Genomic DNA, 22836 nt, shown 5'->3' with positions numbered 1-22836 from the left:
TGAGTATTGTTCCTTCAAAGGGGACAAAGGTCTTTGGAAATAGACGATTGGGAAGTTCACTTTGCATCTTGGGGGAATAGGTGAGAAAATCCTCTCTTGTCACTCAAATCCAGGGCAGATAGCCAGACAGCGCCCCCCTCATTAGCTTTATTAGGAGGTGTATTAGCAACAATTAAACACGCCACAGGAAAATGGAAGGGCCGCAGGCAAATCGCCCACGACTGCCGGCCAGCAACCCCCACAATTACTCGGGAAATGAATGGAAGAGCACGCCCCTGCCTCCGTCCTGGTTGCTACAAGAGGAGAACAATTAGCAAACTCCTTTCCGCCACCTAATTTCGCGTGGTAACAAAATGGATTTTTCCCCATGAATGCCTGGCCGGCCTATTCATTATCTCTCTTCTATTAGTAATTTTCTGCTCCGCTTTCAGCCTCCCAACTCTTCGTTTCCTCCAGTCTCTGAGTGTACACAGTGTCTCTTATGTCAGGCCGGGCCCATTTTTATCTTGTAATCATAAAGGCCACCAAAGCAATTATCGCTAGTCTTGACTGGAAAAGCTGGTCATTAATTAGCCTGCTTTTGCCTTCGGTGCGCGGATTAGCGGGCGCTGGGACCGAGTTAATGGAAACGCGGGTTAAATGAGAAAAGACGCCGGGATTTCCTGCCTGGATGCGCGGCTTGGTTCTGGGCTCTGGACCCAGGAGGTTCCTGGACTTCAGTAATGGATGGAAGAGAGGAAGGGAGGGGGCTCCAAGGCCTGGCAGAGGGGACCTTTGGGAGGGGAGCAGGAGACCCGGAGCAGGAACGTGGACACCTCTCCCAGGACTGAGTGGGCGGCACCCATGGCTGCTGCGAGGCAGCAGCCTAGAAGATCCTGCAAGGGGGGGGGGGGGGGAGCTGTGGAACCCTTCCCTTCCTCCTCTTGGCTTCCTCCCGGGTCCCCTCCTCTTTTCACTCCCGCCCACCCCACACGAGAGCTTCTAGAAAGAAGTCATTCCAGAGTCTCCCGCCCCTCCCCCCAAGTCAGCGAAGTCCCCATCTCAGTTTCCAAGCTACACTTCTTTGCCCCAGCACCGGCAGGAGTACAAACCACACAAATAACCCTTTCGGCCAGGGTCTCGGTGGCCCAAATGGCTGTCCTCACATGACTGGATGTAACTCGCACAAGAACAAACCCTTTTCCTTAAGTTCCAGGCCAGTGCGCCTCCGCACCATTCGCAAAACCGGAGCTGTTCACTCCCCAGGGTTCAGTGTGGTCCCAGGTATGCCAGGGCGGGAGCTGGTCACACTCTGCCGGATCCATGGCTGCTTTCCCACCGCTCTTGCCTGTCTAGCCTCTTCTCAGCAGACCACAACAAAGGCAGGGGTGGGATGGCAATGACAAGGGCACCTTACCCATCCCCTGAGCTGCCGGAGGGTCCCTGAAGGCACGGCATAGGCTTTGGGCGGACCTGCGCGCCACGTGGCGCTGGAAAAGGACCTCCTTAACCTGGCTTCAGTCATGAAATTCCTAGGCTTCAGGTTCTCAGATAACTCTTAAGTTACCAGCCATGGTGGGCCATGGTATATGACGGCCCATCAGTACACCCTGCTCTGTACCCGCGCTTCCACGTAACTGAAAGAACCACAGAGCTGGGAGCACCAAGAGATCAATGGTCCGGAGTATGAACTCCGCCGGATTGACAGCACTGGCAGGTGACAGACACTGGGCACTCTGGAGCCACAGGAAGAGGCAGGTGATGTTCCTACAAGTGAACCTGGCCCCAGCGGGCGTGGCAACCTGCGGGGCTGGCTGCAGGGCAACCAGTGAAAAGCCCAGGTGCCCCAGCTTCTTCTTTCTCGGTTTTATTTTAAACCAGTTGGTTGCTGGGATTTTTCTCAGAGGCTGAACCAAATTGTCGGGGCAAGAGCAGAGACTTCTTTCTCAATGGGCTCCTGTGGGAGAACTGAAGAGGGCAGGGCCAGATTGCTCTAGGCTCCACCCATCTCTGTGCCCCCTGAGTAGTCCAGAGGAGTGGCTGGTGACCAGGATTCGTGCCAGTTGTACTCCTGCCCCAGAACCCCACCAGATAGGAGGTTCACACCACTGGCCTGTGGGGTAGGAGTCATGGAGGCACCCAGATCTGAAACTATGGGCTTCAGGGCTTGGGTGGAGGGCACCCTGGAAGGTTGGCAGAGCGGAGGTTGAAAGGAGTGATGTCTGACAGAAGAGGGTAAGGTAGATACTGGATCACGGGACCCCCGCTTCGAGTCAATATATATCTAATATTAAGGTCTGAATTTCAACTGACTGATGGCTTCTCAAATCTGAAAATTTATCTCTTAGGGGCTCTCTGCCTGACAGTAGCACCAAAATGCCCTGACCAGAGGGTTGAAATGGGTGGGGTGGGGTGGAGGGAGAGAACTGCTAGCAGTGGATGAGGTTGTAAGAATCCTGGGATGGGGTAAATAAAATTTCTAGAAATTCTTGTTTTAATGTCAGTTGAACATCCTCTTCTACGTGTAGCGACTAAGTTAACATAACCTTACATTTCCTTTCTTTCTGTGGAGCTAAAAAAGTGCATTAAAAAAAATGCTTGTTAACCAGAAGCTGCAGTGGGTGTGTCTGCTGGAAGCTTGAAGTTTGCACCTGTGCTGACCCAGGTGCAGCTGGAGCCACAGTCCCTCTCAGAATGGTGACTTCCCAAGGATGAGCAGTTTGGTGCGGACCACAAGGCGGCTTTCCAGGGGGCCTCCCGGAAGACAGCCCAGACTAGTCATAGACATCTTATCAGTTTTGACTTGAAATTGAAAGAATAATGATGTTTAAATATTTATAACTTTGACATTTACAGTCAGATGTCTTTTAAAAGCAGAACACCTTCTGCACAGTGGAAGCTCTTTCTGAAAGTTTGGAGCAGTGCTGGCTGAGGAGGGTGGTGGAAGAGGACTCTCAGAAGGAGGTTGTTAGAGGGGCTGGGGTGGGGGAGGGGGGCTGTGCTTCCAGGAAGCGGGAGGCACACTCATCAGCCCCACACTACCAAGTCCTGAGCAGATTTAAAAAATAATAGGAATAGGACAGACTTTAAAAATAATCAGGGATAAGCAGGTCCGGGTTGCACCAGCTCAGAGGCAGCACAGGTGAACTGTAACCTTGAGCATGTCTTGCTATCATCTCTACCTGCAGCTCCTCAATTTTGGAATATGTGGTATTGCCCGTGAGGCAAGGTCAGTGTGGGAGTAGGGAAGTCAATCTGTGGAGCTGCTCTTAGACCACGTCCCTGTGGAGTTCAGCATCCCCACCTCTGCCTGTGAGGCACGTGGGGCTTCCGGTGACATCCTTGACAGACACCCTTATAACTTCCTAAAATGTTGTGATAAGCTGAGAGGTGTGGGATTCTATGTCTAGAGTCAATTGTGAGAACTAAGCCACACCAATATGGTGAAAATTTGCAGGCATGTTACCAAGATAAAATGTAACATAACCAATTCATAAGAGTCAGATATCTAAGTCTCTGACTTGCAGTTTAAAATCTGAGTGCACAAAAAAGTTATGAGCATAAGCATTTAGCTTCATGGATACTAAATTTCTCTTGTTGACATACTCATTGTCCTATTTCTACGGAATTTGATTTGCAACCTAGCTTCACCCTATTTTAGCAACCCACCATACACACTTTGGTTTGGAAAAGGCTTAAGACAAGATGAGGGACATGTCCCCTCCCTTTCTTTTGGGGACCCATGTCATTATGACTGCAAAATCTTTCCCCCTGTGAAACAGAAATTAGTCTCATAGACTATGAGTTACTGTGACAAGTTCGTCTTTGACCTGCTAGATGAGCCAGTATCTTAGAGAATCATTTGGAAATTTCTTTTTAATTTTACTAAGATTATATTTGTTAAAATATGGTTACTACCACTTTAAAACTGATCACAGTTTTTAGCAAAATATTTTTCAAGCCTGGACAAGTGACCAAACTTAAAAATGGGGAGGGGGAGAGGGGTGTCTTGAAATATTTTAAGAGTATTTTTTAAAGCTGTTAACTGAACTATTTTTAATTTGGAATTTGCCACAGAATTCTAATAAATGAGAGAAGTCAGGCGGAAATAATCATGTATTAATTCTCTGCATTACAAAATCTTTTCAGAAGCTATTATCAGAGCAAGAGGCATTGCGGTCTGAATTCAGGGTGGGAGAAGGCCTTTGTGCGGCTGAAAGCTATTGTTCCCCTCTACAGATGAAATTGTACTTGCAAATCTGCCATTCAAATAGCCACAAAAAAAAAAAAAAGCTTATATGGGCAGAAGAATCTCCCACGAAATAATTATTTTTAAACATAAACTTTAATGAAAATAAGTTATGTGCTGTTTTTAAAAATAGGCTGTTTGTTGAAAAATCTCAGGCATATACATAAGTGAATATACAAAAGATTAATAACTTATTTGCTATCTTGAAACACTCCTAAAATAGTTGTTCTAGAAAAAAGCGCTCTGTTTTAAGATAAGGGAAGATTCATGATACTGATGTTGAAAAGGAGGATAGACTTCTTTGAACTCATTTTTAATGTTGCTTGTTAACCACAAATCGTCCAGGGTGGAAGAACCAGCTAAGCTAGCAGAGAACAGGCCAAATGGATCTATCCAAAGAGGTGGAACCTGCCCCCTTGCATTTTTCAGATCCACTGGCTGCGTTTTCTTTACATCAGAACTCAAAACTCAGCAGCGGACACCCTCAGAACACTTCGCAGGCCAACGTTTTGGCCTGTTTAGTGCCTGGGGCCTGGAGTGTTCAGGAGTTTTCTGGAGTGATGTACTGGTATTGGAGAGGGATATTTGGCCATACTGTCCAGTCTAGTCCTGAACTAGCCCCAACCCCAAGAATCAACTACCTTCAAGACTGAAATATCTTATTTTAGCTTAACTTGCTCTCATACCCGGAAGGCCTTGGCTTTGCCCAGCTGGTCAGTACCGGGTTGTGGAAAGAGTCAAGCGCGGGTCTAAGAAGCTGGATGGCGGCAGTCACAAGTCCCCTCCCCCACACGGGGAGGTTGACCCTCACAGGCCTCCGCTTTCTCACCCCTGTCTCCCTGTCCCTTCCCCCTCACTAATTCCCAAGATCTCTGTAGAGGTCGTGGAGATCAGACCATGGCGCAGGACACAAAAGGTCGAGGGTTCCCGGGAGCCTCCAGTATTCACAGCCCTGAGAGGGTCCTAGCTGGGACAATGCCACAGCCCAGCCTCCCTGGCCACAAAGCGCGCCGGAGCCGTTAATGTCCCCAACAACACCCGAACCCACCCCAAAATACTAAAAGCACCGCAGCGCTACCGCTGCCGACTAGCACTTCCCAGCTGGGCCACTGTGCACTTTGGGAGTGGAGCATCTAGGCTGGGGGCTGGTGGGCACTAACCCTAATCTCCTTTCTCTGCTTCCTCATATTTGCTTGATCCCTAAAATCTGTCATCCTGGCTTGGTGAAAACCATTTGGACCCTTTACTCCAGATCGGGAAGACTCTCGGTTTCCAGCAGGAACGCGCGATGCCTGGTACCTAGAAAAGCCCGAGGTCTGCTGACTTCGATGGACAACTGAAGAACTGAGCAGAAACTGAGTGGGATAGGACCCAGGCGGGCAGAGGCACGGTGAGGCTCGACAGGTGGACTGCTGTACACACCTAGTTCTACCACGTACAGGGCCCTGGCAATCCTTATACTGACCCCTCTTCTTCAAAGCAGTCCAGTCTGGAGCGCCGCGTTGCAACGAAGACGCAAAGGGACTTCGGCTTTAAAAGTCAATGATGCTGATTTGGGGGCTACCCAGATGTCTGAGGGTGCAGCTTCTTTAACCGCAAAACAGGCCGGTTTTAGGAACCAAACCATTAGTCAGAAATAAAATAAATAAGCTCTTGTTCTAACAGCTCTGAGTCAGAAGTTTTTCTGGCGAGTACGCGACCGCCCCACCTGGCGGGGGGTCTCGGATAGATAAGGGTGGGAGAAAGTGCAGGTTCCCTTTGGGGGAGGGAGGTAGAAGCTCAAAGGTGATTCTTGGGAGAGGCTGGGATTGGGGGGGGGGAGGGTCAGAGGACTCCTCACTTTCCTGGGCCGCCCCCACCTGCTTCTCTGAACGCTCCGCCCCGGGCCCACTTGGTCCTCTTTAACTCGCCGCCAGCTGGGATTATCAAATGGCACAGAAGCACACCCGGGACCCCAGAAAGGAGAGAGTAAAGAGATCTCCAAAATGCTGCCAGAGGAAAACGTCCCCAGACCAGTCCCCTTTATGCTAGCTGCTCATCTTGTCCTTCATCCATCCTCCCTCTTTCCTCATCATACCGTACGTCTCCATCTCCTCTCATCCTCGAGGCCGTTTTCTTCAAGTTCTGAATTTCCCAGAGGCCCAGCCGTATGACAAGCCGAGAGGAGTACTCGAGAGAAGTCCTACAGACCACTATCCCATTATCCCTTGAGGAAGTCTCCTCTGTCTCTCCCTTCTAATCTGTGCGCTCAGAAAGAACTACCATCCTGGGCACTCCGCCTCAGACCCACCTGGAGATAATTCCAAAGGCGGTATTTCTTGTTGGCCGAACCTTTGACATGTGTGTCCTGTGGCAAGTCAGTTACCCTCTGAACTAGGCAAGACTCCCAGTCCTGTATCTGGGGCCCTCAAGCACACCCTCAACCCTTAGAAGGTTCTGTTCTGCGCCCTGCCAGCACTAAGCTTGGTGATGGCCTGGGGGGGGGGGGTATCTACTCTCGATCCTTTCTGCCCCACCCCACTCTTGTCTCCTCTGCCAGGGCCCACCCGACCGCCCCTCTCAGTGCCACGACGGGGCTGGCCATCCCTGGTTACCTGCAGCAGGGAGGACGCTTGATGCCCAAGAAAGCAGGAGGTGGGGGTGTGCGCCCCGCTAAGCCGCTTCGGGGCTCAGCGGCCGCTGGCGACAGCGCCATCAACGCAACCAACTGCTTCCCTGCATTGAAGCCACTGACGAGAGGGGCCATCCTGCTTCTGACCACAAACTTCTTAGGAGGCGGGTGGAAACAAAGGTGCCGCGCGTCCCAGCGGTGGCGCGCCGTAGCACTCGCTCGGAGCCGAGGGTGCAGGCAGTTCTGCGAGGCCTGTCGGTGCGGCCCGGCGTGCTCCGCCCCAACCCGGCCCCCTGGCTAGGCGCACCGGGTCCTGACGCTGCGTGGGCGGGTGCAGGGCCGGGCTCGGGACGGTCCCCGCAAGGCGGCTGGCCGCGCGCGCAGCTCCAACCGGCGCGGGAGCCGCGCCCCGCCTTATATCCGGCCCCGCGCGCACCCGGCCGGCGACGGCGGCGCGGCTCGCGGCCCAGCCACCGGTTGCTATAGCGATGTCGTCCCCCCCCCCCCCCACATGTTGCTGACAGCAATTGGCTAAGGGGCCGCGGCTCTCCATACACCCTCATCCGCCCAAGACTATGAATGGACATAAGCTTTGTCAGTCATTGGTACCGCGCTGGAGCCTGGGCCTTCACCGGTTCTTTCTTTCAGTCTTTTCTTTCATTCGTGAGTTGCACTTCATTCTGGCCAAGTTCAGAGTAGCGTTAGGGTGAGGGAATGAGGCCTCAACTAGAAAAGTCGCCCCTCATGGCCCTACTGTGACCTTTGCTTATGGCAGGGGAAGTGTTTCATGGAGACTCTCCAGGAGAAAAAAAAAATTACGGTAAACCGAGCCCGTTCTCTCCTTTCCAAACAGAAGCATGTTAATTACCTAAGGGACTCCCCCATCCCCACTCCCCCCCACACATACTGTACATGAACCCCAGTTTCTAAGACCCAAATGCTCATAGGGAGCAGTCTGTTGAAAGCAGATGCTAATGAGACTTGGCCACCACTAGGTCCAGGCCAATTGCGGGACTACTAGCCCAATATGTTTGACTGAGGCAGCAGTGAAAAGCATTTCTTTCTTCATCTTTAAGCTCTTGTCATCACCATAGATGGCCGCCCTCCCCCGGGGACCTGTGTGTAGGATACAGGACTACCTTTCCAGTCGCTGGAGCCTACCCAATTACTTGACCTGAGCGCAGACCTGAGTGAGGCAGGACTCGAGAGGGTTTATGCTAGCCAAGCGGTCTCTAGAGTCCTCCTCTGGGTTCAGACTCTCTGCATGAGGCTCCCGGACTCTCCCTTCCCACAGTCTTCCTCCCCAACCCTTGTTTGCCCCCCGGCCGCGGCCACAGGTTGGACACCCTGGTTCGCTGCGCCCCAACAGAGTGGCCAGGAGCCTAAGAGTGAAAACCAACATCTGTGCGTACAATACGCTCTTCAAGACCCACAGCTGCAGGAACAAGGGGAAGAAAGGAAAGTGTGGGGGAGCAGATTCTGTCATACGCAGATGACAGTCTGCGGAGGGCTCTTTTTCAGGAAACCCCGACGCACCCCCCCCCCATCCCTTCTCCTGCCGCCTTCCCATTGTTCCCGGCACTTGGGACAGCTGGAGACGAAGGCTTGCACGGTCGACACCCCCCACTCCCACCCTGCCGCCGCACACTGAGAGGCTGCAGAGCCAATTCTTGGACCCTAGAACAAACTCCGCAGCCCCCACTGCAGGCCGGGCCAGGAAAGGCTGGTACCGCCTTGCCTTTTCATCCACCTGGGCGAAGCCCCAGACCTGCCTAATGCAAGGGGCTGGAGCTCCACAGCCTGGAAAGGACCAGGCTCCCAAAAGGAGGGTCCAGTGCTACCAAGTGCTTGCTTATGCTGGTGCTCTTCCCAAGGACGACTTCCCCTGGTCACCGGCTTAAACTCTTTTGTTTAGTTTTAATTTACAGGGGCTGAAAGAGAGATTCCCTAGAGGCCTGGGATGGTGGAACAACCTGCACCAATCCTGTAGGCCTGAGTAGTTTGGAAGAGGCAGTTGGTAACTTCATGGGAAAGCTGAGTTTGAGGGGTGGCAAAGAGGATAAATTGGGCTTTCCCCAATAGTCTCTTGGGTATGGGATGCCCCTATGCTAGAGGATAGGCCCTGCAGACCCTCCCCACCCAACCCTCACTCTCCCATCTCACTACCCCCCACTCACCCCACCCCCGGCTTAAAATCGGTTGCCGCATGGCAACCCGGAGGCCCTCCATCAGGTTTGCTAGAGTGGTCCCTTTCTGTTGCACCCTCAGCAGGCCCAGGACTCTGCAGGGCGCGGAGGCCAGTTAGCTAAAGGCCTGTCCAGGCAAAGACCGGGACCAAGGTGTTTTTTCTCAAATCCTACAATCATCCTCAGAGCCCAGCCTACTTGAGTGCCTAGTGCCTTGCGTTCCATTCCCAGGAGGAGCTCTGGCACAGGAGAACATGAGACCTGGAGTCTGAGGAGGGGACCTGCCGCCCTCATCCCCTCTAGCAACCGGGCCTCTCCATAGCAACAGCCTGTGTGTAAGTTTGCCTCCAGTCAACACCACCATCACCACCCACCACTACCTCCTCCTCTTCTTCCTCTTCCTCCTCTTCTCCCTCCTCTTCCCTCGCTTCTCTTTTTCCCCTCTTCTCTGTTCTTCCCCGACTGGACTTGGAAAATGGATCACAGAATACTGGGACCGGGAACACAGATTTCTTTTTATGGCAAGAAACTCGGCCTCCCAGGTACTTTAAGTACTCTTAGGGTGAAGGGATTCATCACTTAGCACCAGTGTGAGGGTATGCCCTGCCCCATGCTCACCATTTGGTGTGCCAGGGTACTTAGCTCTCCCACTGCAGCCACAGCGCCTTAAAGACATCAGGAGTGCAGCGGGGAACACAGGGGTCTGGCAGCCTAGGGGCGCAGGCACAAGGCGCCCGGAGATCTGGGCGGGGCAGCGGAGTCGGGGGCGCGCGGGCCCTGGCTTATAGGAGCGCGCATAGCCTAGGAGAGTTTGTGGCCCTGTTGTACTCCAGCCCCAGAGCCAGCGTTGCAAACTCAGCGGGAGGCAGTGCACTGAGAGGATCCTAAAGGCCAAGAGACGCCTGGCACATCCCAGGATACGGCTCAGAGCTATCTTTCTGTCACATCTCACTTGCTTTTCTCGCTTTTAGTGGTCCCGAGCCACAAGCAAGTGTGGGATACATCCCCTCTGCTCCAAGTGGCAGGGACCCCTCGCGGTCACTTCGGAAGAACAGCCAGAGAAGGCCAGGGCCCAGGGCAGAAGCAGGGCAGATGCAGGCCAGACCAGGGCGGCAGACAGCCAGCTTGGTTTTCCGCAAGCATCAAGAGACAAGGAAATCTGTAAGTAGAGGCGTTTGTTATATTTTAGTTTCCTTGTGTCCCAAAGGGCTCCTTTACCTGCCCTGTCTAAAATCCATGCTCCAGATTTAATTGGAATCCAATAGCCTGCCTGCTTTATGCGGTTCTTTGAGGAAGGATGGGGACGGAGATGCCGTGAGTTGCGTTTGTGGTCACCTTTTCAATGGTGAAATGTCCTTACGTCACCTTGCAGTTGTTTCTATGTAGAAGAGTGTATTTTCTTACCGGTGACCCTTAAAACTTTCCGTGCTTCCGACTGCCTTTGCTGTCTCTGAAACAGAGAGCCCTAGCCTCATTTTCTGGCTGCAGACGCTGGAAGCAAGACACACTTGCTGTCCAGGGGCTTAGGGAAGAAAGAGTTTGTACTTCACATGAAGACTCTTTTCTTTTCGCCTAGAATCTGATAAATCAACCCACAGGGCTCTTGTTTTCCCCCCTTCCTTTTAAATTCTTATTTTTAGGTCAGGGTGAGTCCTTTACAAAAGTTTCTCAACAATAATAATTCAGCAGTCCTCAGGAAGGATAGGAATTTTTTTTCTCCCTGAATCATGAAAGCAAAGATCTCATTTCATTGTACGTGGTTCCAGTAACATTTTCTAGAAAAAAATTAACACAAAATATGTATGAGACATATATTACTTGAGATCTTTCATAAATGACAAACAGGTATATTATTTATATAGAAGTTACGAAAGGTTGGCTGATGAGTAAATAGAAAGTCTGGTGTATGGAAAACTCCCCAGACTTACAAAATTCCCAAACAATATAAATAGCTTTAAATGATTTGTTGGTCGCTGCTAATTCTTCATTGTTTAAAGTGCATTTTACATTTGCCATGTGTGAAGCTAACTTGCTGAGATAAGAATCTCATTTTCAATTTAGGGACCAGCGTAGACTTGAAGAGCACTCAGCTAAGTGATTACAGTCACTCTCCAGCCCATGGACTTATTAAAGAAAGTGTAGTTTTAAGCAAAACAGAGAAAGGCTGTTATGGAAGACACAGTTTTGGCAAGGCAAAACACTATCTCAGGAAGTTTAAGTGGCTTGGCAAAAGTAGACGACGATTTTTAAAAATGCTTGATTTTCAGCAAACTAAACCAATTGTGTTTTTAAAAGGTAGACACTGATTTACATGTATACCTCCCATATAGTATTTAACATGCCTTTGATTTAGGAATCCATTCATTAAAAACATTTAAATTATTAATTAAAAGTGGAACCACAGTCTTAATTTTTTTTTGTAGCACATTTCTCACATTTGTGAAACAGAATGACATTTTGTGATATACTTTAGTGGTTTTTTGGGGGTTGGGGTGGGAAGCAGAATGTCTGGCTGGGTCAGCTTCCCAAGGAGCTATGGTGCTTTGCATTGCCACCTTCTGGAAAAAAAGCACAGCTCAGCCTGGGGGCTGCAAGAACAGCAGATCAGCCTAGGGTGCCAGGAGGGCTGGCCCCCATACAGAGTGATCACAGCTGGTTCAGGAGCAGGTGCTCCCTAGGGTTCGAGGCCTGCTGTGTTGCCTTTTGAGTAGTTGTCAGGTATGGTTCTTAAGGCAGTGCCCCATCTTAAAATCGGGAGGAACTGCCACATCCTGAAATTATTCACTCAAATATTTTACTTGACTTTAAGGGAAAACAAATACATCTTTAATCAACACAGAAAAATGGAAATTGGTTTGGGGGGGGTGGATTGCCAGTACAACTCAGCCTTTATTATTAGTCCTAGTGCTGGCTCATATTCTTATTAGTCTAAAGTTTTGCAAAGGAAGAAAAAAAATAGGAACTTCAAATAGGGCCTCTGTTCCCTCAGTGGATTAACACAATTACATTAAGTTGTGTCCTTCAAAATAAAAAGAACTGGCTGGGGAGATGGAGGTGGATCAGTGGGTAAAGGTGTTTTCTGCCAAGCCTGGGTGGAAGGGGAGAAGCACTTCCTACAAGGCGTCCTCTGGCATCCACGTGGTGCAGCATGTATCACCCCCACCCCCATCCCCCAACAAACAAGTGTGAAAGCTACTTAAACAAAAAGTATGTTTCATCAAAAAAGTTATCCCTGATAGGTTGGTTAACAAATATGTAGAGATTTTGTAGACTTTTCTTTCCAGAAACTTTGAAATTATAATTCAAAGGACATGAGAAGCCCCAGGCCTTCCTTACTGCTGTTATTAGATTTGCCCATTAAAACCAGTGTTCTAAAGAACGTGTGCTCTTGGGGCAGGCATCCACAAACAGAACGGCCTCCCTGGAGGTTCCTCTGGTTTTATTCTGAGATTCCAGAGAGCCTACAAGATGAATGAGTTTCTGTCTCCCTCCTTGGGAAGATCTAGCCACTTATTAGTCACAAATAATGCTATAAATGCATATTTAATGGTTGGCATTCAGAATAGTGTGTATACTGTATGTTCACGACTAGATTTTTATTCCTCACAAAATTGGGCTAAAATTCCTTTGTAAGAAAGAACAGAGATCTAAGTTTTTTGAGAATGGCTAAGTGAGACCATTGTGTTTCAGTGAAAGCAAGCAAGATACCTTTGTAGAAGTTTTTACATTTCTCTCTTTCTCTCTGCCTCTGCCTCTGCCTCTGCCTCTGCCTCTGCCTCTGCCTCTGCCTCTGCCTCTGCCTCTGCCTCTGCCTCTGTCTCTGTCTCTGTCTCTGTCTCTGTCTCTGTCTGTCTCTGTCTCTTTCTTGTGTTTTGTCAGGTATGGATTGCAGGTCTATTATAATTGTTTGGAAACAGCTCCTCCCCTGAATTGCTTGCTTAGGAATTAAGTGTAGAACAGCAATTGAGGTAAATGTTTGTTCACAGTTATGTAATTCTGCAATGCACTCTTCACATATTCTTTAAGAGAAATGAATACATGTATTTTAATGTAAGGAAATAGGCTCCAAATGAATGAATGAACAGCCACAGTCCAGCTGTCTTGGCTTCCTGTGGGGGTCTATAAAGAAGGAGTCACTATAACATGGTTGTTTCTGATATTATATTGCAGATAAGTTTACAAATATCTAAATCGAATGAGAATAAAAATTTAGTGGTGGTGGACAGCTGGGTGTTTCCCTGACATATATGAAAAGGTCTCAGGCTTATCTGTCACTCTGAAAAATTTAGTGACAGTAATTCAGAACTCTGTAGAAGTTCACGGACAATTAATTGACATAATAGTGGAGTGAGTAATAACTTTAAAAGTACATCAGCTCTTCTCTAATGATACAACACGACTCATGGTGATTCTGGAGGTGTGGTTCATATTAACACAGGGCCCCACGGGCACCTGAGAGTGCTGGAGGACATCGTAAGAGTGGTCCACTATGACCTGTAGTAAGTTACATCCTTATTCAACATTGCTCAGTCCTTTCTGAAAAATCCCTGTCTAGATTTACCCTCAGAATTCTAACTTAATATTTTTAAACTGCTTTTCATTTTTGACTGTCCCAAATTGTACATCCATTTCTCTCTCCTCATCTCCAGTGGCTTCTGCATATTTAAAGCATAAATCTTTAAAGAAAGATCATTTCTTACCATTATTTTAATAAGCCATTTCAAAAGACTTGTGCCCAGTATGGTGTGCTTAACCTCACCGAGAAAGTGACTCACTTCCCTGGGTGACATCGAAGATGCTCGCTTGCTGCCCAACCACGGTCAGAACTTTTTTGTTTTCTCTATGACCTAGTTCAGTCACAGTTTCAGGAGAGCACCCAGTCAGACCTTCCTTCTTAACCTCCTTAGTTGAAGTTGTCACCTCAGGCAGTCCAGAGTAATATCTACTGTCTTGCACCTACTGGTCTCAATCCATCTGACCAGCTCATGTCTCTCAACAAGGCCTCCACCATCTCTTCCTCGGACCTATCAGGCTGGCTTCTTTCATCAAAGCACAGGAGATACTCTGGACAGTCCATGTCAATTGTTCTCCACACAAGAGCCCGTGTCGGCTGGTAATGGGGCTCCACCTACGACCACTCTCTTCCCTGCCCCAGACTCTGGCCAGCTGGACTGAGGCCTGTGCTCTTTACCCTGCTTGGCACTTGGTGTGGAAGCCTTTGGCTTTGCCAGAATGACACAGACTTGTTACCAGTTCATGTGCATGTGCATACATGTCTCATACATACATGTCACATATATGTCTCGTTTTCTGTGGTTTGTTTTCTGTGGTAAGTTGTAGACCAGAAATGTTAAGTGGAAAGTTCCAGAAGTAAAACAAAACAAAACAAAACAAAACATGTAGCTTTTGCCGGGCGTGGTGGCGCACGCCTTTAATCCCAGCACTCGGGAGGCAGAGGCAGGCGGATTTCTGAGTTCGAGGCCAGCCTGGTCTACAAAGTGAGTGCCAGGACAGCCAGGGCTACACAGAGAAACCCTGTCTTGAAAAACCAAAAAAAACAAAACAAAAAACAAACAAAAAAAAAAACATGTAGCTTTAAAATTACACATTGGGGAAATGTGACGACCTCATGAGCCATCCTACCTGTACTGCCCTTGATATGGCTTAGCCCTCTGTCCAGTGTATCCAACTTGTATGTGCTACACTGTCAGTCACTTAGCTGTCACAGCTCATATCTAGTATTTGTATTCAAGTAAGATTTATTTAACTTAATAAGTGACCCTCAAACCACAGTGCTGGCAATTTAGATATATGAAAGAAAAACTATTAAAAAATGTTTTCAAGTGAAAGCTGAAAGTTCTTAATTTAATAAGGAGTGAAAATATCATATGCTTAGGTTGTTAAGATTTGTGCTAGGAACAAAGTGTAGCACAAAGTGCACTGGGTTCTACACTGTCCCTGGCTGAGGTAGCCTCTGAGTGCACTGGAAGATTTCATCAGTAGATACGGGAGCTGTTGTATACTGACTAGCACACACACATGCACACATGCACATGCACACACACACATGCTGAGACTAAGCCACATACCTCACCCATTCAGGTGTCCACATACATGCACAATATACTCACACTAAGAGAAATGCACCACCTCAGTATACACATAGCTTACACATGTGCTTATATAACATGCGTACAACCTTCCATTCACAGTGCCCACATAGCTCACACGCTCACATTCACCCCCACACAACCTCTTTACCTGCTTTACACATGCACATATACATACCTCACACAATATTTGTGCTAATTCCCCAATCTCACATACATGCACATGCAGCTCACACCCACACTGTGACTCATATGCTTTTCACATGCATTCACATAGCTTCCGCATCATACTAGCCCTCATCATACTAGCATTCTTCTGCTTTTCACATGCGTGCATACCCAGGCTGGGGAGAGGGTCCTCAGCAACAGAGAGGAGAGTCCACAAGTCCGTAATGCTAAAGCACCTTTTAGGGACACTGAGGTTCAAGATGCTCACACAGGGATGCTCATCTGGATCTCTCTGGTAACCAGTGTAGCAGTGGCATGTCTGTCATAGTCAAGAGCCCCCAAATAAAGTACTGGAGCCACCAAGGCCTGCCTTCCTCTCAAGATGGGAGTAAAACTGACATCGATGAAGAAAGATCTTGGGCACGCCCTGTGGCGAATCCATGAGAAGATAATGATACACTCAGAGATGAGGCCGTCCTCTGCTCAGGGATGGTGGGATAATCTTGGGAAGGAGTGGATTGACTTCCCAAGGATTCATTGTTCATGAATTTAACACAGGTGACAGGGTTGCTCAGCTGCTACCGTCTGCCTATGTCAAAGGCAAAGCCGCTCCAGCAGAAAGAGCCAGAGAGGTCTCCTGAAAACCTTGGCCACTGACCCAAAAAAAGCACTTATTTCACTGAAAACGTCTCTGCTTATAATTTCCCGATAAACCCAGCATAATTAATGGCTTAAAACATTAGGAAGGGGAAATGTCATAAGAATTCTGGATTTTGGGTTTCTTTTAAAAGGACAGAAATATTATTGTAAGAATATGGTTTTGTTTTAATCCCAGGTTAAAACACCGGGATTGAACTGTCCACAGCAGCTGACTATGATTTGCCTCATGCCCTAGCAGAGGTGTGGCTTTGCCAGCTCTCGGTAGTTTCTTTAATTGTGTGATGTTTGGAATTGTGGGAATTATTCAGAGGGTATATAAATGCTAGAGCCATAATAAATGGGATTGGTGGCCATTTGCAGAGGTCAGTTTGGGTTCTTTAGTAGCCATGCTCAAAGAAGAAATAAGGAAAGAAGAAATTAGATTCAGAGATCTTTATCTCTCTCTCTTCTCTATCTTCTTTCTCTCCTGTCTAGTGGTAGAAGGTGAAACTGAGGAGATAAAGGTTGGGAAATTGAAGAACCCACGAAGAAGCGAAGACCAGCAACAGTACCTCCCATGCCCACTCATGCAGCTAACAGACATGTTCACAGATGCACATAAGTACACAAGCTTGAATGCATACTCATGCAGTTAACTTAGTCTCACAGTAACACACATGCATGTTCTTCAAATACCCCATGCACTGTTAGTCCTTTGCACACATGGAAACAGATGGGCGGTAGCTGTGTCTGTTTAGTTGCTATTTCAGATTTCATTTTTTTCCTCTCTCCCAGGAATCATGTGATTTGTGCATTTCTATTCAAGTTTTATGGATGAGGAAACCAGTCTGGTACAAAATAAATGATCAAACTGATCATTTGCAAAATGATCAGCACTGAGTCCGTGGTAAATATACAAACATCCCACACACATTTACCAGGGAAGATCTTTGCTCTAGCCATACTCTCCAGCCAGCACCAGGTGCACAGTGTGGAGTTCTGACAGAGAGCATGGTCTCCACCAGATCCTGCAAGCCTCCCCTTATTGACACAATTGTAGGTCAATAGTCACAGTTGCATGTGAACAAGGCAGAAAGTTTCTTCCTGATCCTCTGTGTGATGTGCTTATGGGCTGCTGTGACTGAAGGTCCTCTGATATTCATGTTGACCAGAAGCATCAACCATCTGAATGTGTCTTTCCTCAGCCTCATCACCATGGCCCCATCTTTCTGTGTTTGTTTCTGGAACACACAGTGCAGATTCTGTCCTGTGCTGTGATGTAGGCTTCATGTGAGAAAGTTCTAGTTTCGATAGGGCCACATAGTTGTATAAAATGAAAGCCTTGCAGGGAGATGACACCATGCTGGAAAGGTTCTGTGGCATGTGCCTTTTGTGGCAGCGAGACCATATACTGCATGTATGCCCATAACACACGGTCTATATGTCCTATGTTGTCTGATTTGTCCATCTGGCAGGTAAATGGCTGGTCAATATTGACGAGATACCAGGATTTCTGTTCCCACTCAGTTGCTGGCACATGCTGGATAATATAACACTTGATGGGGAAGGTAGGTAATCACTCAGCTATTTCAACATTTTTTATTCTGTTATCTACGGTTTTGATAAACTGAGTTTTATCAACAAAATAAATGTCAATTTTTATTGAATCAATTCAACCACAGACACAAATAGAAACATCCAGGTGTATCACCCAGTAGCCATATTGCAGGATCATGACTATACCTAGCTCCTCCTGGATGGGTAGTGCCCACTCTGCTCACATTGCCTGGCCTCTCCAACTCTTGGTCCAGGAGACCAGGAGGGTAGAGAGTCTAGGAATCTTGTGATGACTCTTAGGTCTCAAGTGACTGCCATTTTGAGATATATCAGTCTCAAGAGAAAGCTGAAGACAGAACTTGTGGGAACCCATACAAAAAAAATTTTTTTTTTTTTGAGACAGGATGCTACGTAATCTCAAGCTGGTCTTAAGCCTTCCAACAATCATGCACTATTTAACACTCTGCACAGAAATCATACATAGAGTAAAAAAGAAAGGATAACTGTGTTATAAGAAGCAAAGAAGGACTTAGGGGAACATAGGAACATAGTAACATCAGAATGTTACTATGACCAGCCTGGGGCAGAGTCATCAGACTAAACTACTCTTGTTATGAGATCTTGCTTCATGTCGGTTAGTTATCCACGCTGGGAGAGGACTTTGGTAAGCATGGTTGAAGTCACTTTCAAGATGAGATGACAAGTCCCTTGCTGTCCTCTCAGCTGTGAGCAAACCAGCTGCCAGGCATGGACTGAAGACAAGGGGTCCACGGAGCCATACCTGGCGCCTACAACCTCCAGGGTTTCTCTAGCCACTGACCTCCTATGATACTGGCAGCTGGGAAGCATTCAAGATCTGCTCCAGATCCTGGGCCCAATCTGACTGCCTGACTTTAAGTTTCTACATCTGGGGAAACTTAAACAAGCTGTTTGTATTAGAACTATTTTAGGATCCTGCAGGGAAGAACCTCATCCCAGTTAATGAAAACCCCTGCATAGTGGACATGGAGAATCCAGACCCTGTGCAGCACACTCCTGCGGGATTGCCACGCCACTCAGCCCACACTTCCCCAGCAGCACTTTGTTCTCTGTCTTCACGTCACACCTCTGCCCAGCACAGCCCCAAATCTCATGGTGGATTTCTGTTGGCTTTGTCTGCTTCCTTTGCAGGTTATAATTTTTCTGTTTTCTTTCCTTTCCCCCCTTTTCTTCTGTTTCTTTGTTTGTCTTTCTAGTAGTGTGTGTGTGTGTGTGAGCGCCTGTCATATGTGCAAAAATGAATGCCAGATGAGGGCACTAGATACCCTAGAGATGGAGTTAGAGGTGGTTGTGAGATTCTAGATACACATCTAGAAGCCAAATTTGGGTCCTCAGGAAAAGCAGCAAGTGCTTTTTAACACTGAGCCATCCATCTCCACAAATGGCCTATCTCAAAACCAAAAGATTTTCTGAGACAGTATCTCATGTGGTACAGGCTGGCCCCTCACTTAATATGCAGCTGAGAATAATCTGGAACTTTTGGTCCTCTGAGTCCTGTAATTATAGGTGTGTGCCATCACCCTTGGTTTATGTGGTTCTGGGGATCAAACCCAGGGTGCCATGCATGCTAGGCAAGCACTCTTCCAACTGAGCTACTACTCACAAATGACTTTCCTCTTCATTTTAAAGGTTCTTCTCTCTCTCTCTCTCTCTCTCTCTCTCTCTCTCTCTCTCTGTGTGTGTGTGTGTGTGTGTACGTGTGTTCTTGTTTGCACTTATGCACATGCAGAATGGGACACTCGTGGATGTCAACGGACATTTACTTCCACCATGCAGATCCAGGGTGTACTGGCTATTTTTGTGTCAACTTGACACAGCTGGAGTTATCACAGAGAAAGGAGCTTCAGTTGAGGAAATGCCTCCATGAGATCCAACTGTAAGGCATTTTCTCAATTAGTGATCAAGGGGGAAAGGCCCCTTGTGGGTGGGACCATCCCTGGGCTGGTAGTCTTGGGTTCTATAAGAGTAGGCTGAGCAAGCCAGGGGAAGCAAGCCAGTAAAGAACATCCCTCCATGGCCTCTGCATCAGCTCCTGCTTTCTGACCTGCTTGAGTTCCAGTCCTGAGTTCCTTTGGTGACGAACAGCAATATGGAAGTGTAAGCCGAATAAACCCTTTCCTCCCCAACTTGCTTCTTGGTCATGATGTTTGTGCAGGAATAGAAATCCTGACTAAGACAAATTGGTACCAGCAGAGTGGGGTATTCCTGTGACAACCTGACCATGTTTTGGGGAGGACTGTGGAAAGACTTTGGAACTTTGGGCTTGAAGATCCATTCGTTGTTAAGAGCTCTGTCAGATGTGTAGGAGCTTGGAAGATAATGTTGAGAACAGTGCAGAAGATGGAGGCCTGGTTTGTGGAATTTCAGAGGGAAAATTAAAGACTCTTTTCAGGGCCATTGTTACTTTGGTTGTGAAGATTCTGTGGTTCTGGTTAGCTGGGGCTGAAGAATCAGCTGTGATTAACAAGATACCAGAACTACTAAAGCAAAAACTTTGCATTACTGGGACTATTGATGCTGGTTAGCTGGAGCTAAGAAATTAGCGGTGATTAAGAAGAGACCAGCATCGTTGAGGTGACATCTTCTGGGAAGTGTTTTCTGAAAGCACAAAGAGGCTGTGTTCCAGAGATAGGCAAAGTTGTACTCCTTCTGCAGCGAGACTTGGTAATGTGTAAGGGTCACCCAGGTGGTACTGGTTTTGAAGGCATGAAGGGGTCATGCAGAGCAGCTGAGGCTCGGCACTGTGAGAGGCCATGGAAGGCCATTGGTGAAGGTGCAGCCTCAGTTGTAATTGAAAGCCCAGGACTGAAGGGGTCATGCAGTGTTTTGGAGATGTCAGTACCATGAGATGACCACCAAGAGCAGCAGCAGTAGTGGAGTACAGGCATCTGGAGCCCAGAGGACAACGTGTGTGCTACAAAGGGCATGGCTGGAGAAGTGACCCAAGCCCTTGGAGGAGCCCAGAAGATCGTGAGTTGGATCCCAGACATTGGATGGTTGGAGATTGATTTTTGCTTTGATTGTGACTGTGCCCTGATATTTTCCCTCTTGAAGGAAAAAACTGTTTTAGTGGAGCCCACAGTTAAGAGACTTTTAATTGTAAAAAGACTTTGGATTTTAAAAGAGATAGATATTTTAAAGAGACTGAAATTTTAAGAATATGTAAAGACTGTGGGACTTTTAAAGTTATTTAGATCTTGGGGATGAATAAGAATGTAAGGGTTGAGGCTTGCTAGTGATGTGTTTGTGTGTCAAGTTGACAAGGGGTCAATTGTACTGGCTATTTTTGTGTCAACTTGACACAGCTGGAGTTATCACAGAGAAAGGAGCTTCAGTTGAGGAAATGCCTCCATGAGATCCAACTGTAAGGCATTTTCTCAATTAGTGATCAAGGGGGAAAGGCCCCTTGTGGGTGGGACCATCCCTGGGCTGGTAGTCTTGGGTTCTATAAGAGTAGGCTGAGCAAGCCAGGGGAAGCAAGCCAGTAAAGAACATCCCTCCATGGCCTCTGCATCAGCTCCTGCTTTCTGATCTGCTTGAGTTCCAGTCCTGAGTTCCTTTGGTGACGAACAGCAATATGGAAGTGTAAGCCGAATAAACCCTTTCCTCCCCAACTTGCTTCTTGGTCATGATGTTTGTGCAGGAATAGAAATCCTGACTAAGACACAGGGTATTGAACTCACGTTTTCATGTTTAGTGGAAAAACAAAACAAAACCTTTAGCACTCAGCCGTTTTGCCTTCCCTGGTCTTCCTTTTTCTTTACAATATTACTTGAATGCAGCAGGCGTTCCAAACTCTCTCAGGAGAGTATGTTCTACCCTGTATGCTCCTGGTTGCTTGCTCTTAAGTGCAGAAACCACACCCTTTGCTCCTTGGTGGTCTTATCACCCATCCACCCTCTTGACTTTAAGTGATTTTTTTTTCTTTCTCTGCTGGCTCTCATGACTAGACCATGCCCCCACCCATTGGTACACAGTATTTTCTGTAGTCACTTGAATCCCTTCATCTGGGTCCTCTGGGACTGAACTGTACCCCTACGCCCTCCACTTCTGCATGGTCTATATGGTTGGCTACAGGGTTGAAGGGTGAATAGCCAGCTACTCCTGTTATCACAGCCACCCAAAGGTATAGTAGATGGAGAGAGACTAGTAGCTGCCTGGGCTATGAGCCAAGAAGATATTAACCATCTCCACACTCCTTTCTGAGATTGCCATCCCTGGACATGCCCTGTGCGTGCTCAAACTTTTGTAAAACCACGCAAAACATCCTCAGAAGTGGCTCTAGGTCTGCAATCATTTTTAAGTGATTTACTGTTGTAAATTTAAGCTTCAGCCATGACAGTGCCACATGATTGATAATTCTCTCTCTGGGGCTTACAGGTTCATAAACTAAAAACCATAACGTCATTACCACACAGGTGTGCGATTTCCTTTTCCTTTATCTGTATCTAACAGGGGTCATAGTCACAACTTAATAACAACCCAAGCAAGGCTCAATAAAAGTCACCATCAGGAGCTGGAAGTGTTCTTCCATTTATTTCTCTGCCAGAGCTTGGCAACCGAACAGGCTTTAGATGGAGATTAATTGCCACCCGAGAACTGACACCCTTCCAGAATGATGTGGCAAGAGGCCACTTGGGGCATTGTGCTAAGACCTGGCTCCTGCACAACAGAAGAGGAGTCCTGAGCTTCTATCCTGTGACCATGACAGGGATGCTGGGTCAGAGGATACCCTGGGGTCTCTGATAGGGGCACTCACCACAAATGACAATGATACCCAATTCTGTACAGAAATTCCTAGTGGTTACGTTGTCTGAAATGCCTTAAATAAAATGAGAAATTCTATTTCTAAGAAAATCACCAAGATGAGTTCGGCCTCTGAGAATCCTTTCAGACTTTCTCCTCCACTAAGAACCAAGAATACCTCACACTGGATGGAAAGCTGAAGAGGGATTAGGAAACCATCTTCAGTGTCAATTTATAACCTGATTACTTGGATATGAAGAAACGGAAGCCTAGGGCCTCTGTCCTCTCCAAATGGGAATTCCTGGCAAGATCCTTGATGGCTAGCAGGTACCGCTACATCCTCAAGTGTCTTCCTCCACACGCTCTGTAGGAAAGAGGACCCCAGCTCACCAGACAAAGTTTAGGATTTATGTACCTGACTCAGGGGTAAGATGTTCTTGAAAGCATTGTCCTGAGTTTCAGGGGATACGGAAGCTCTGGAGGATAGCAGTGTCCCTAGTTGTCTGGGGTACACACCCAATGGTTTGATATTTTGGGAAGCTAGACTCCTTG

The 22836-nt window shown here is 47.7% G+C and overlaps 1 protein-coding gene across 1 annotated transcript in view; it reads right to left on the bottom strand.

Moving 5' to 3' along the window:
- The window catches only part of Ptprn2 (protein tyrosine phosphatase receptor type N2), an 808594-nt gene that overhangs the window by 124576 nt on the left and 661182 nt on the right, over positions 1-22836 (bottom strand). The window lies entirely within an intron of this gene.

The sequence above is a fragment of the Mus caroli genome, unplaced genomic scaffold, assembly GCF_978045245.1.
Source record: "Mus caroli unplaced genomic scaffold, Mus_caroli_1 scaffold_14, whole genome shotgun sequence".
Lineage (NCBI taxonomy): Eukaryota > Metazoa > Chordata > Mammalia > Rodentia > Muridae > Mus > Mus caroli.
This window is presented reverse-complemented; position numbering and strand designations above follow the sequence as displayed.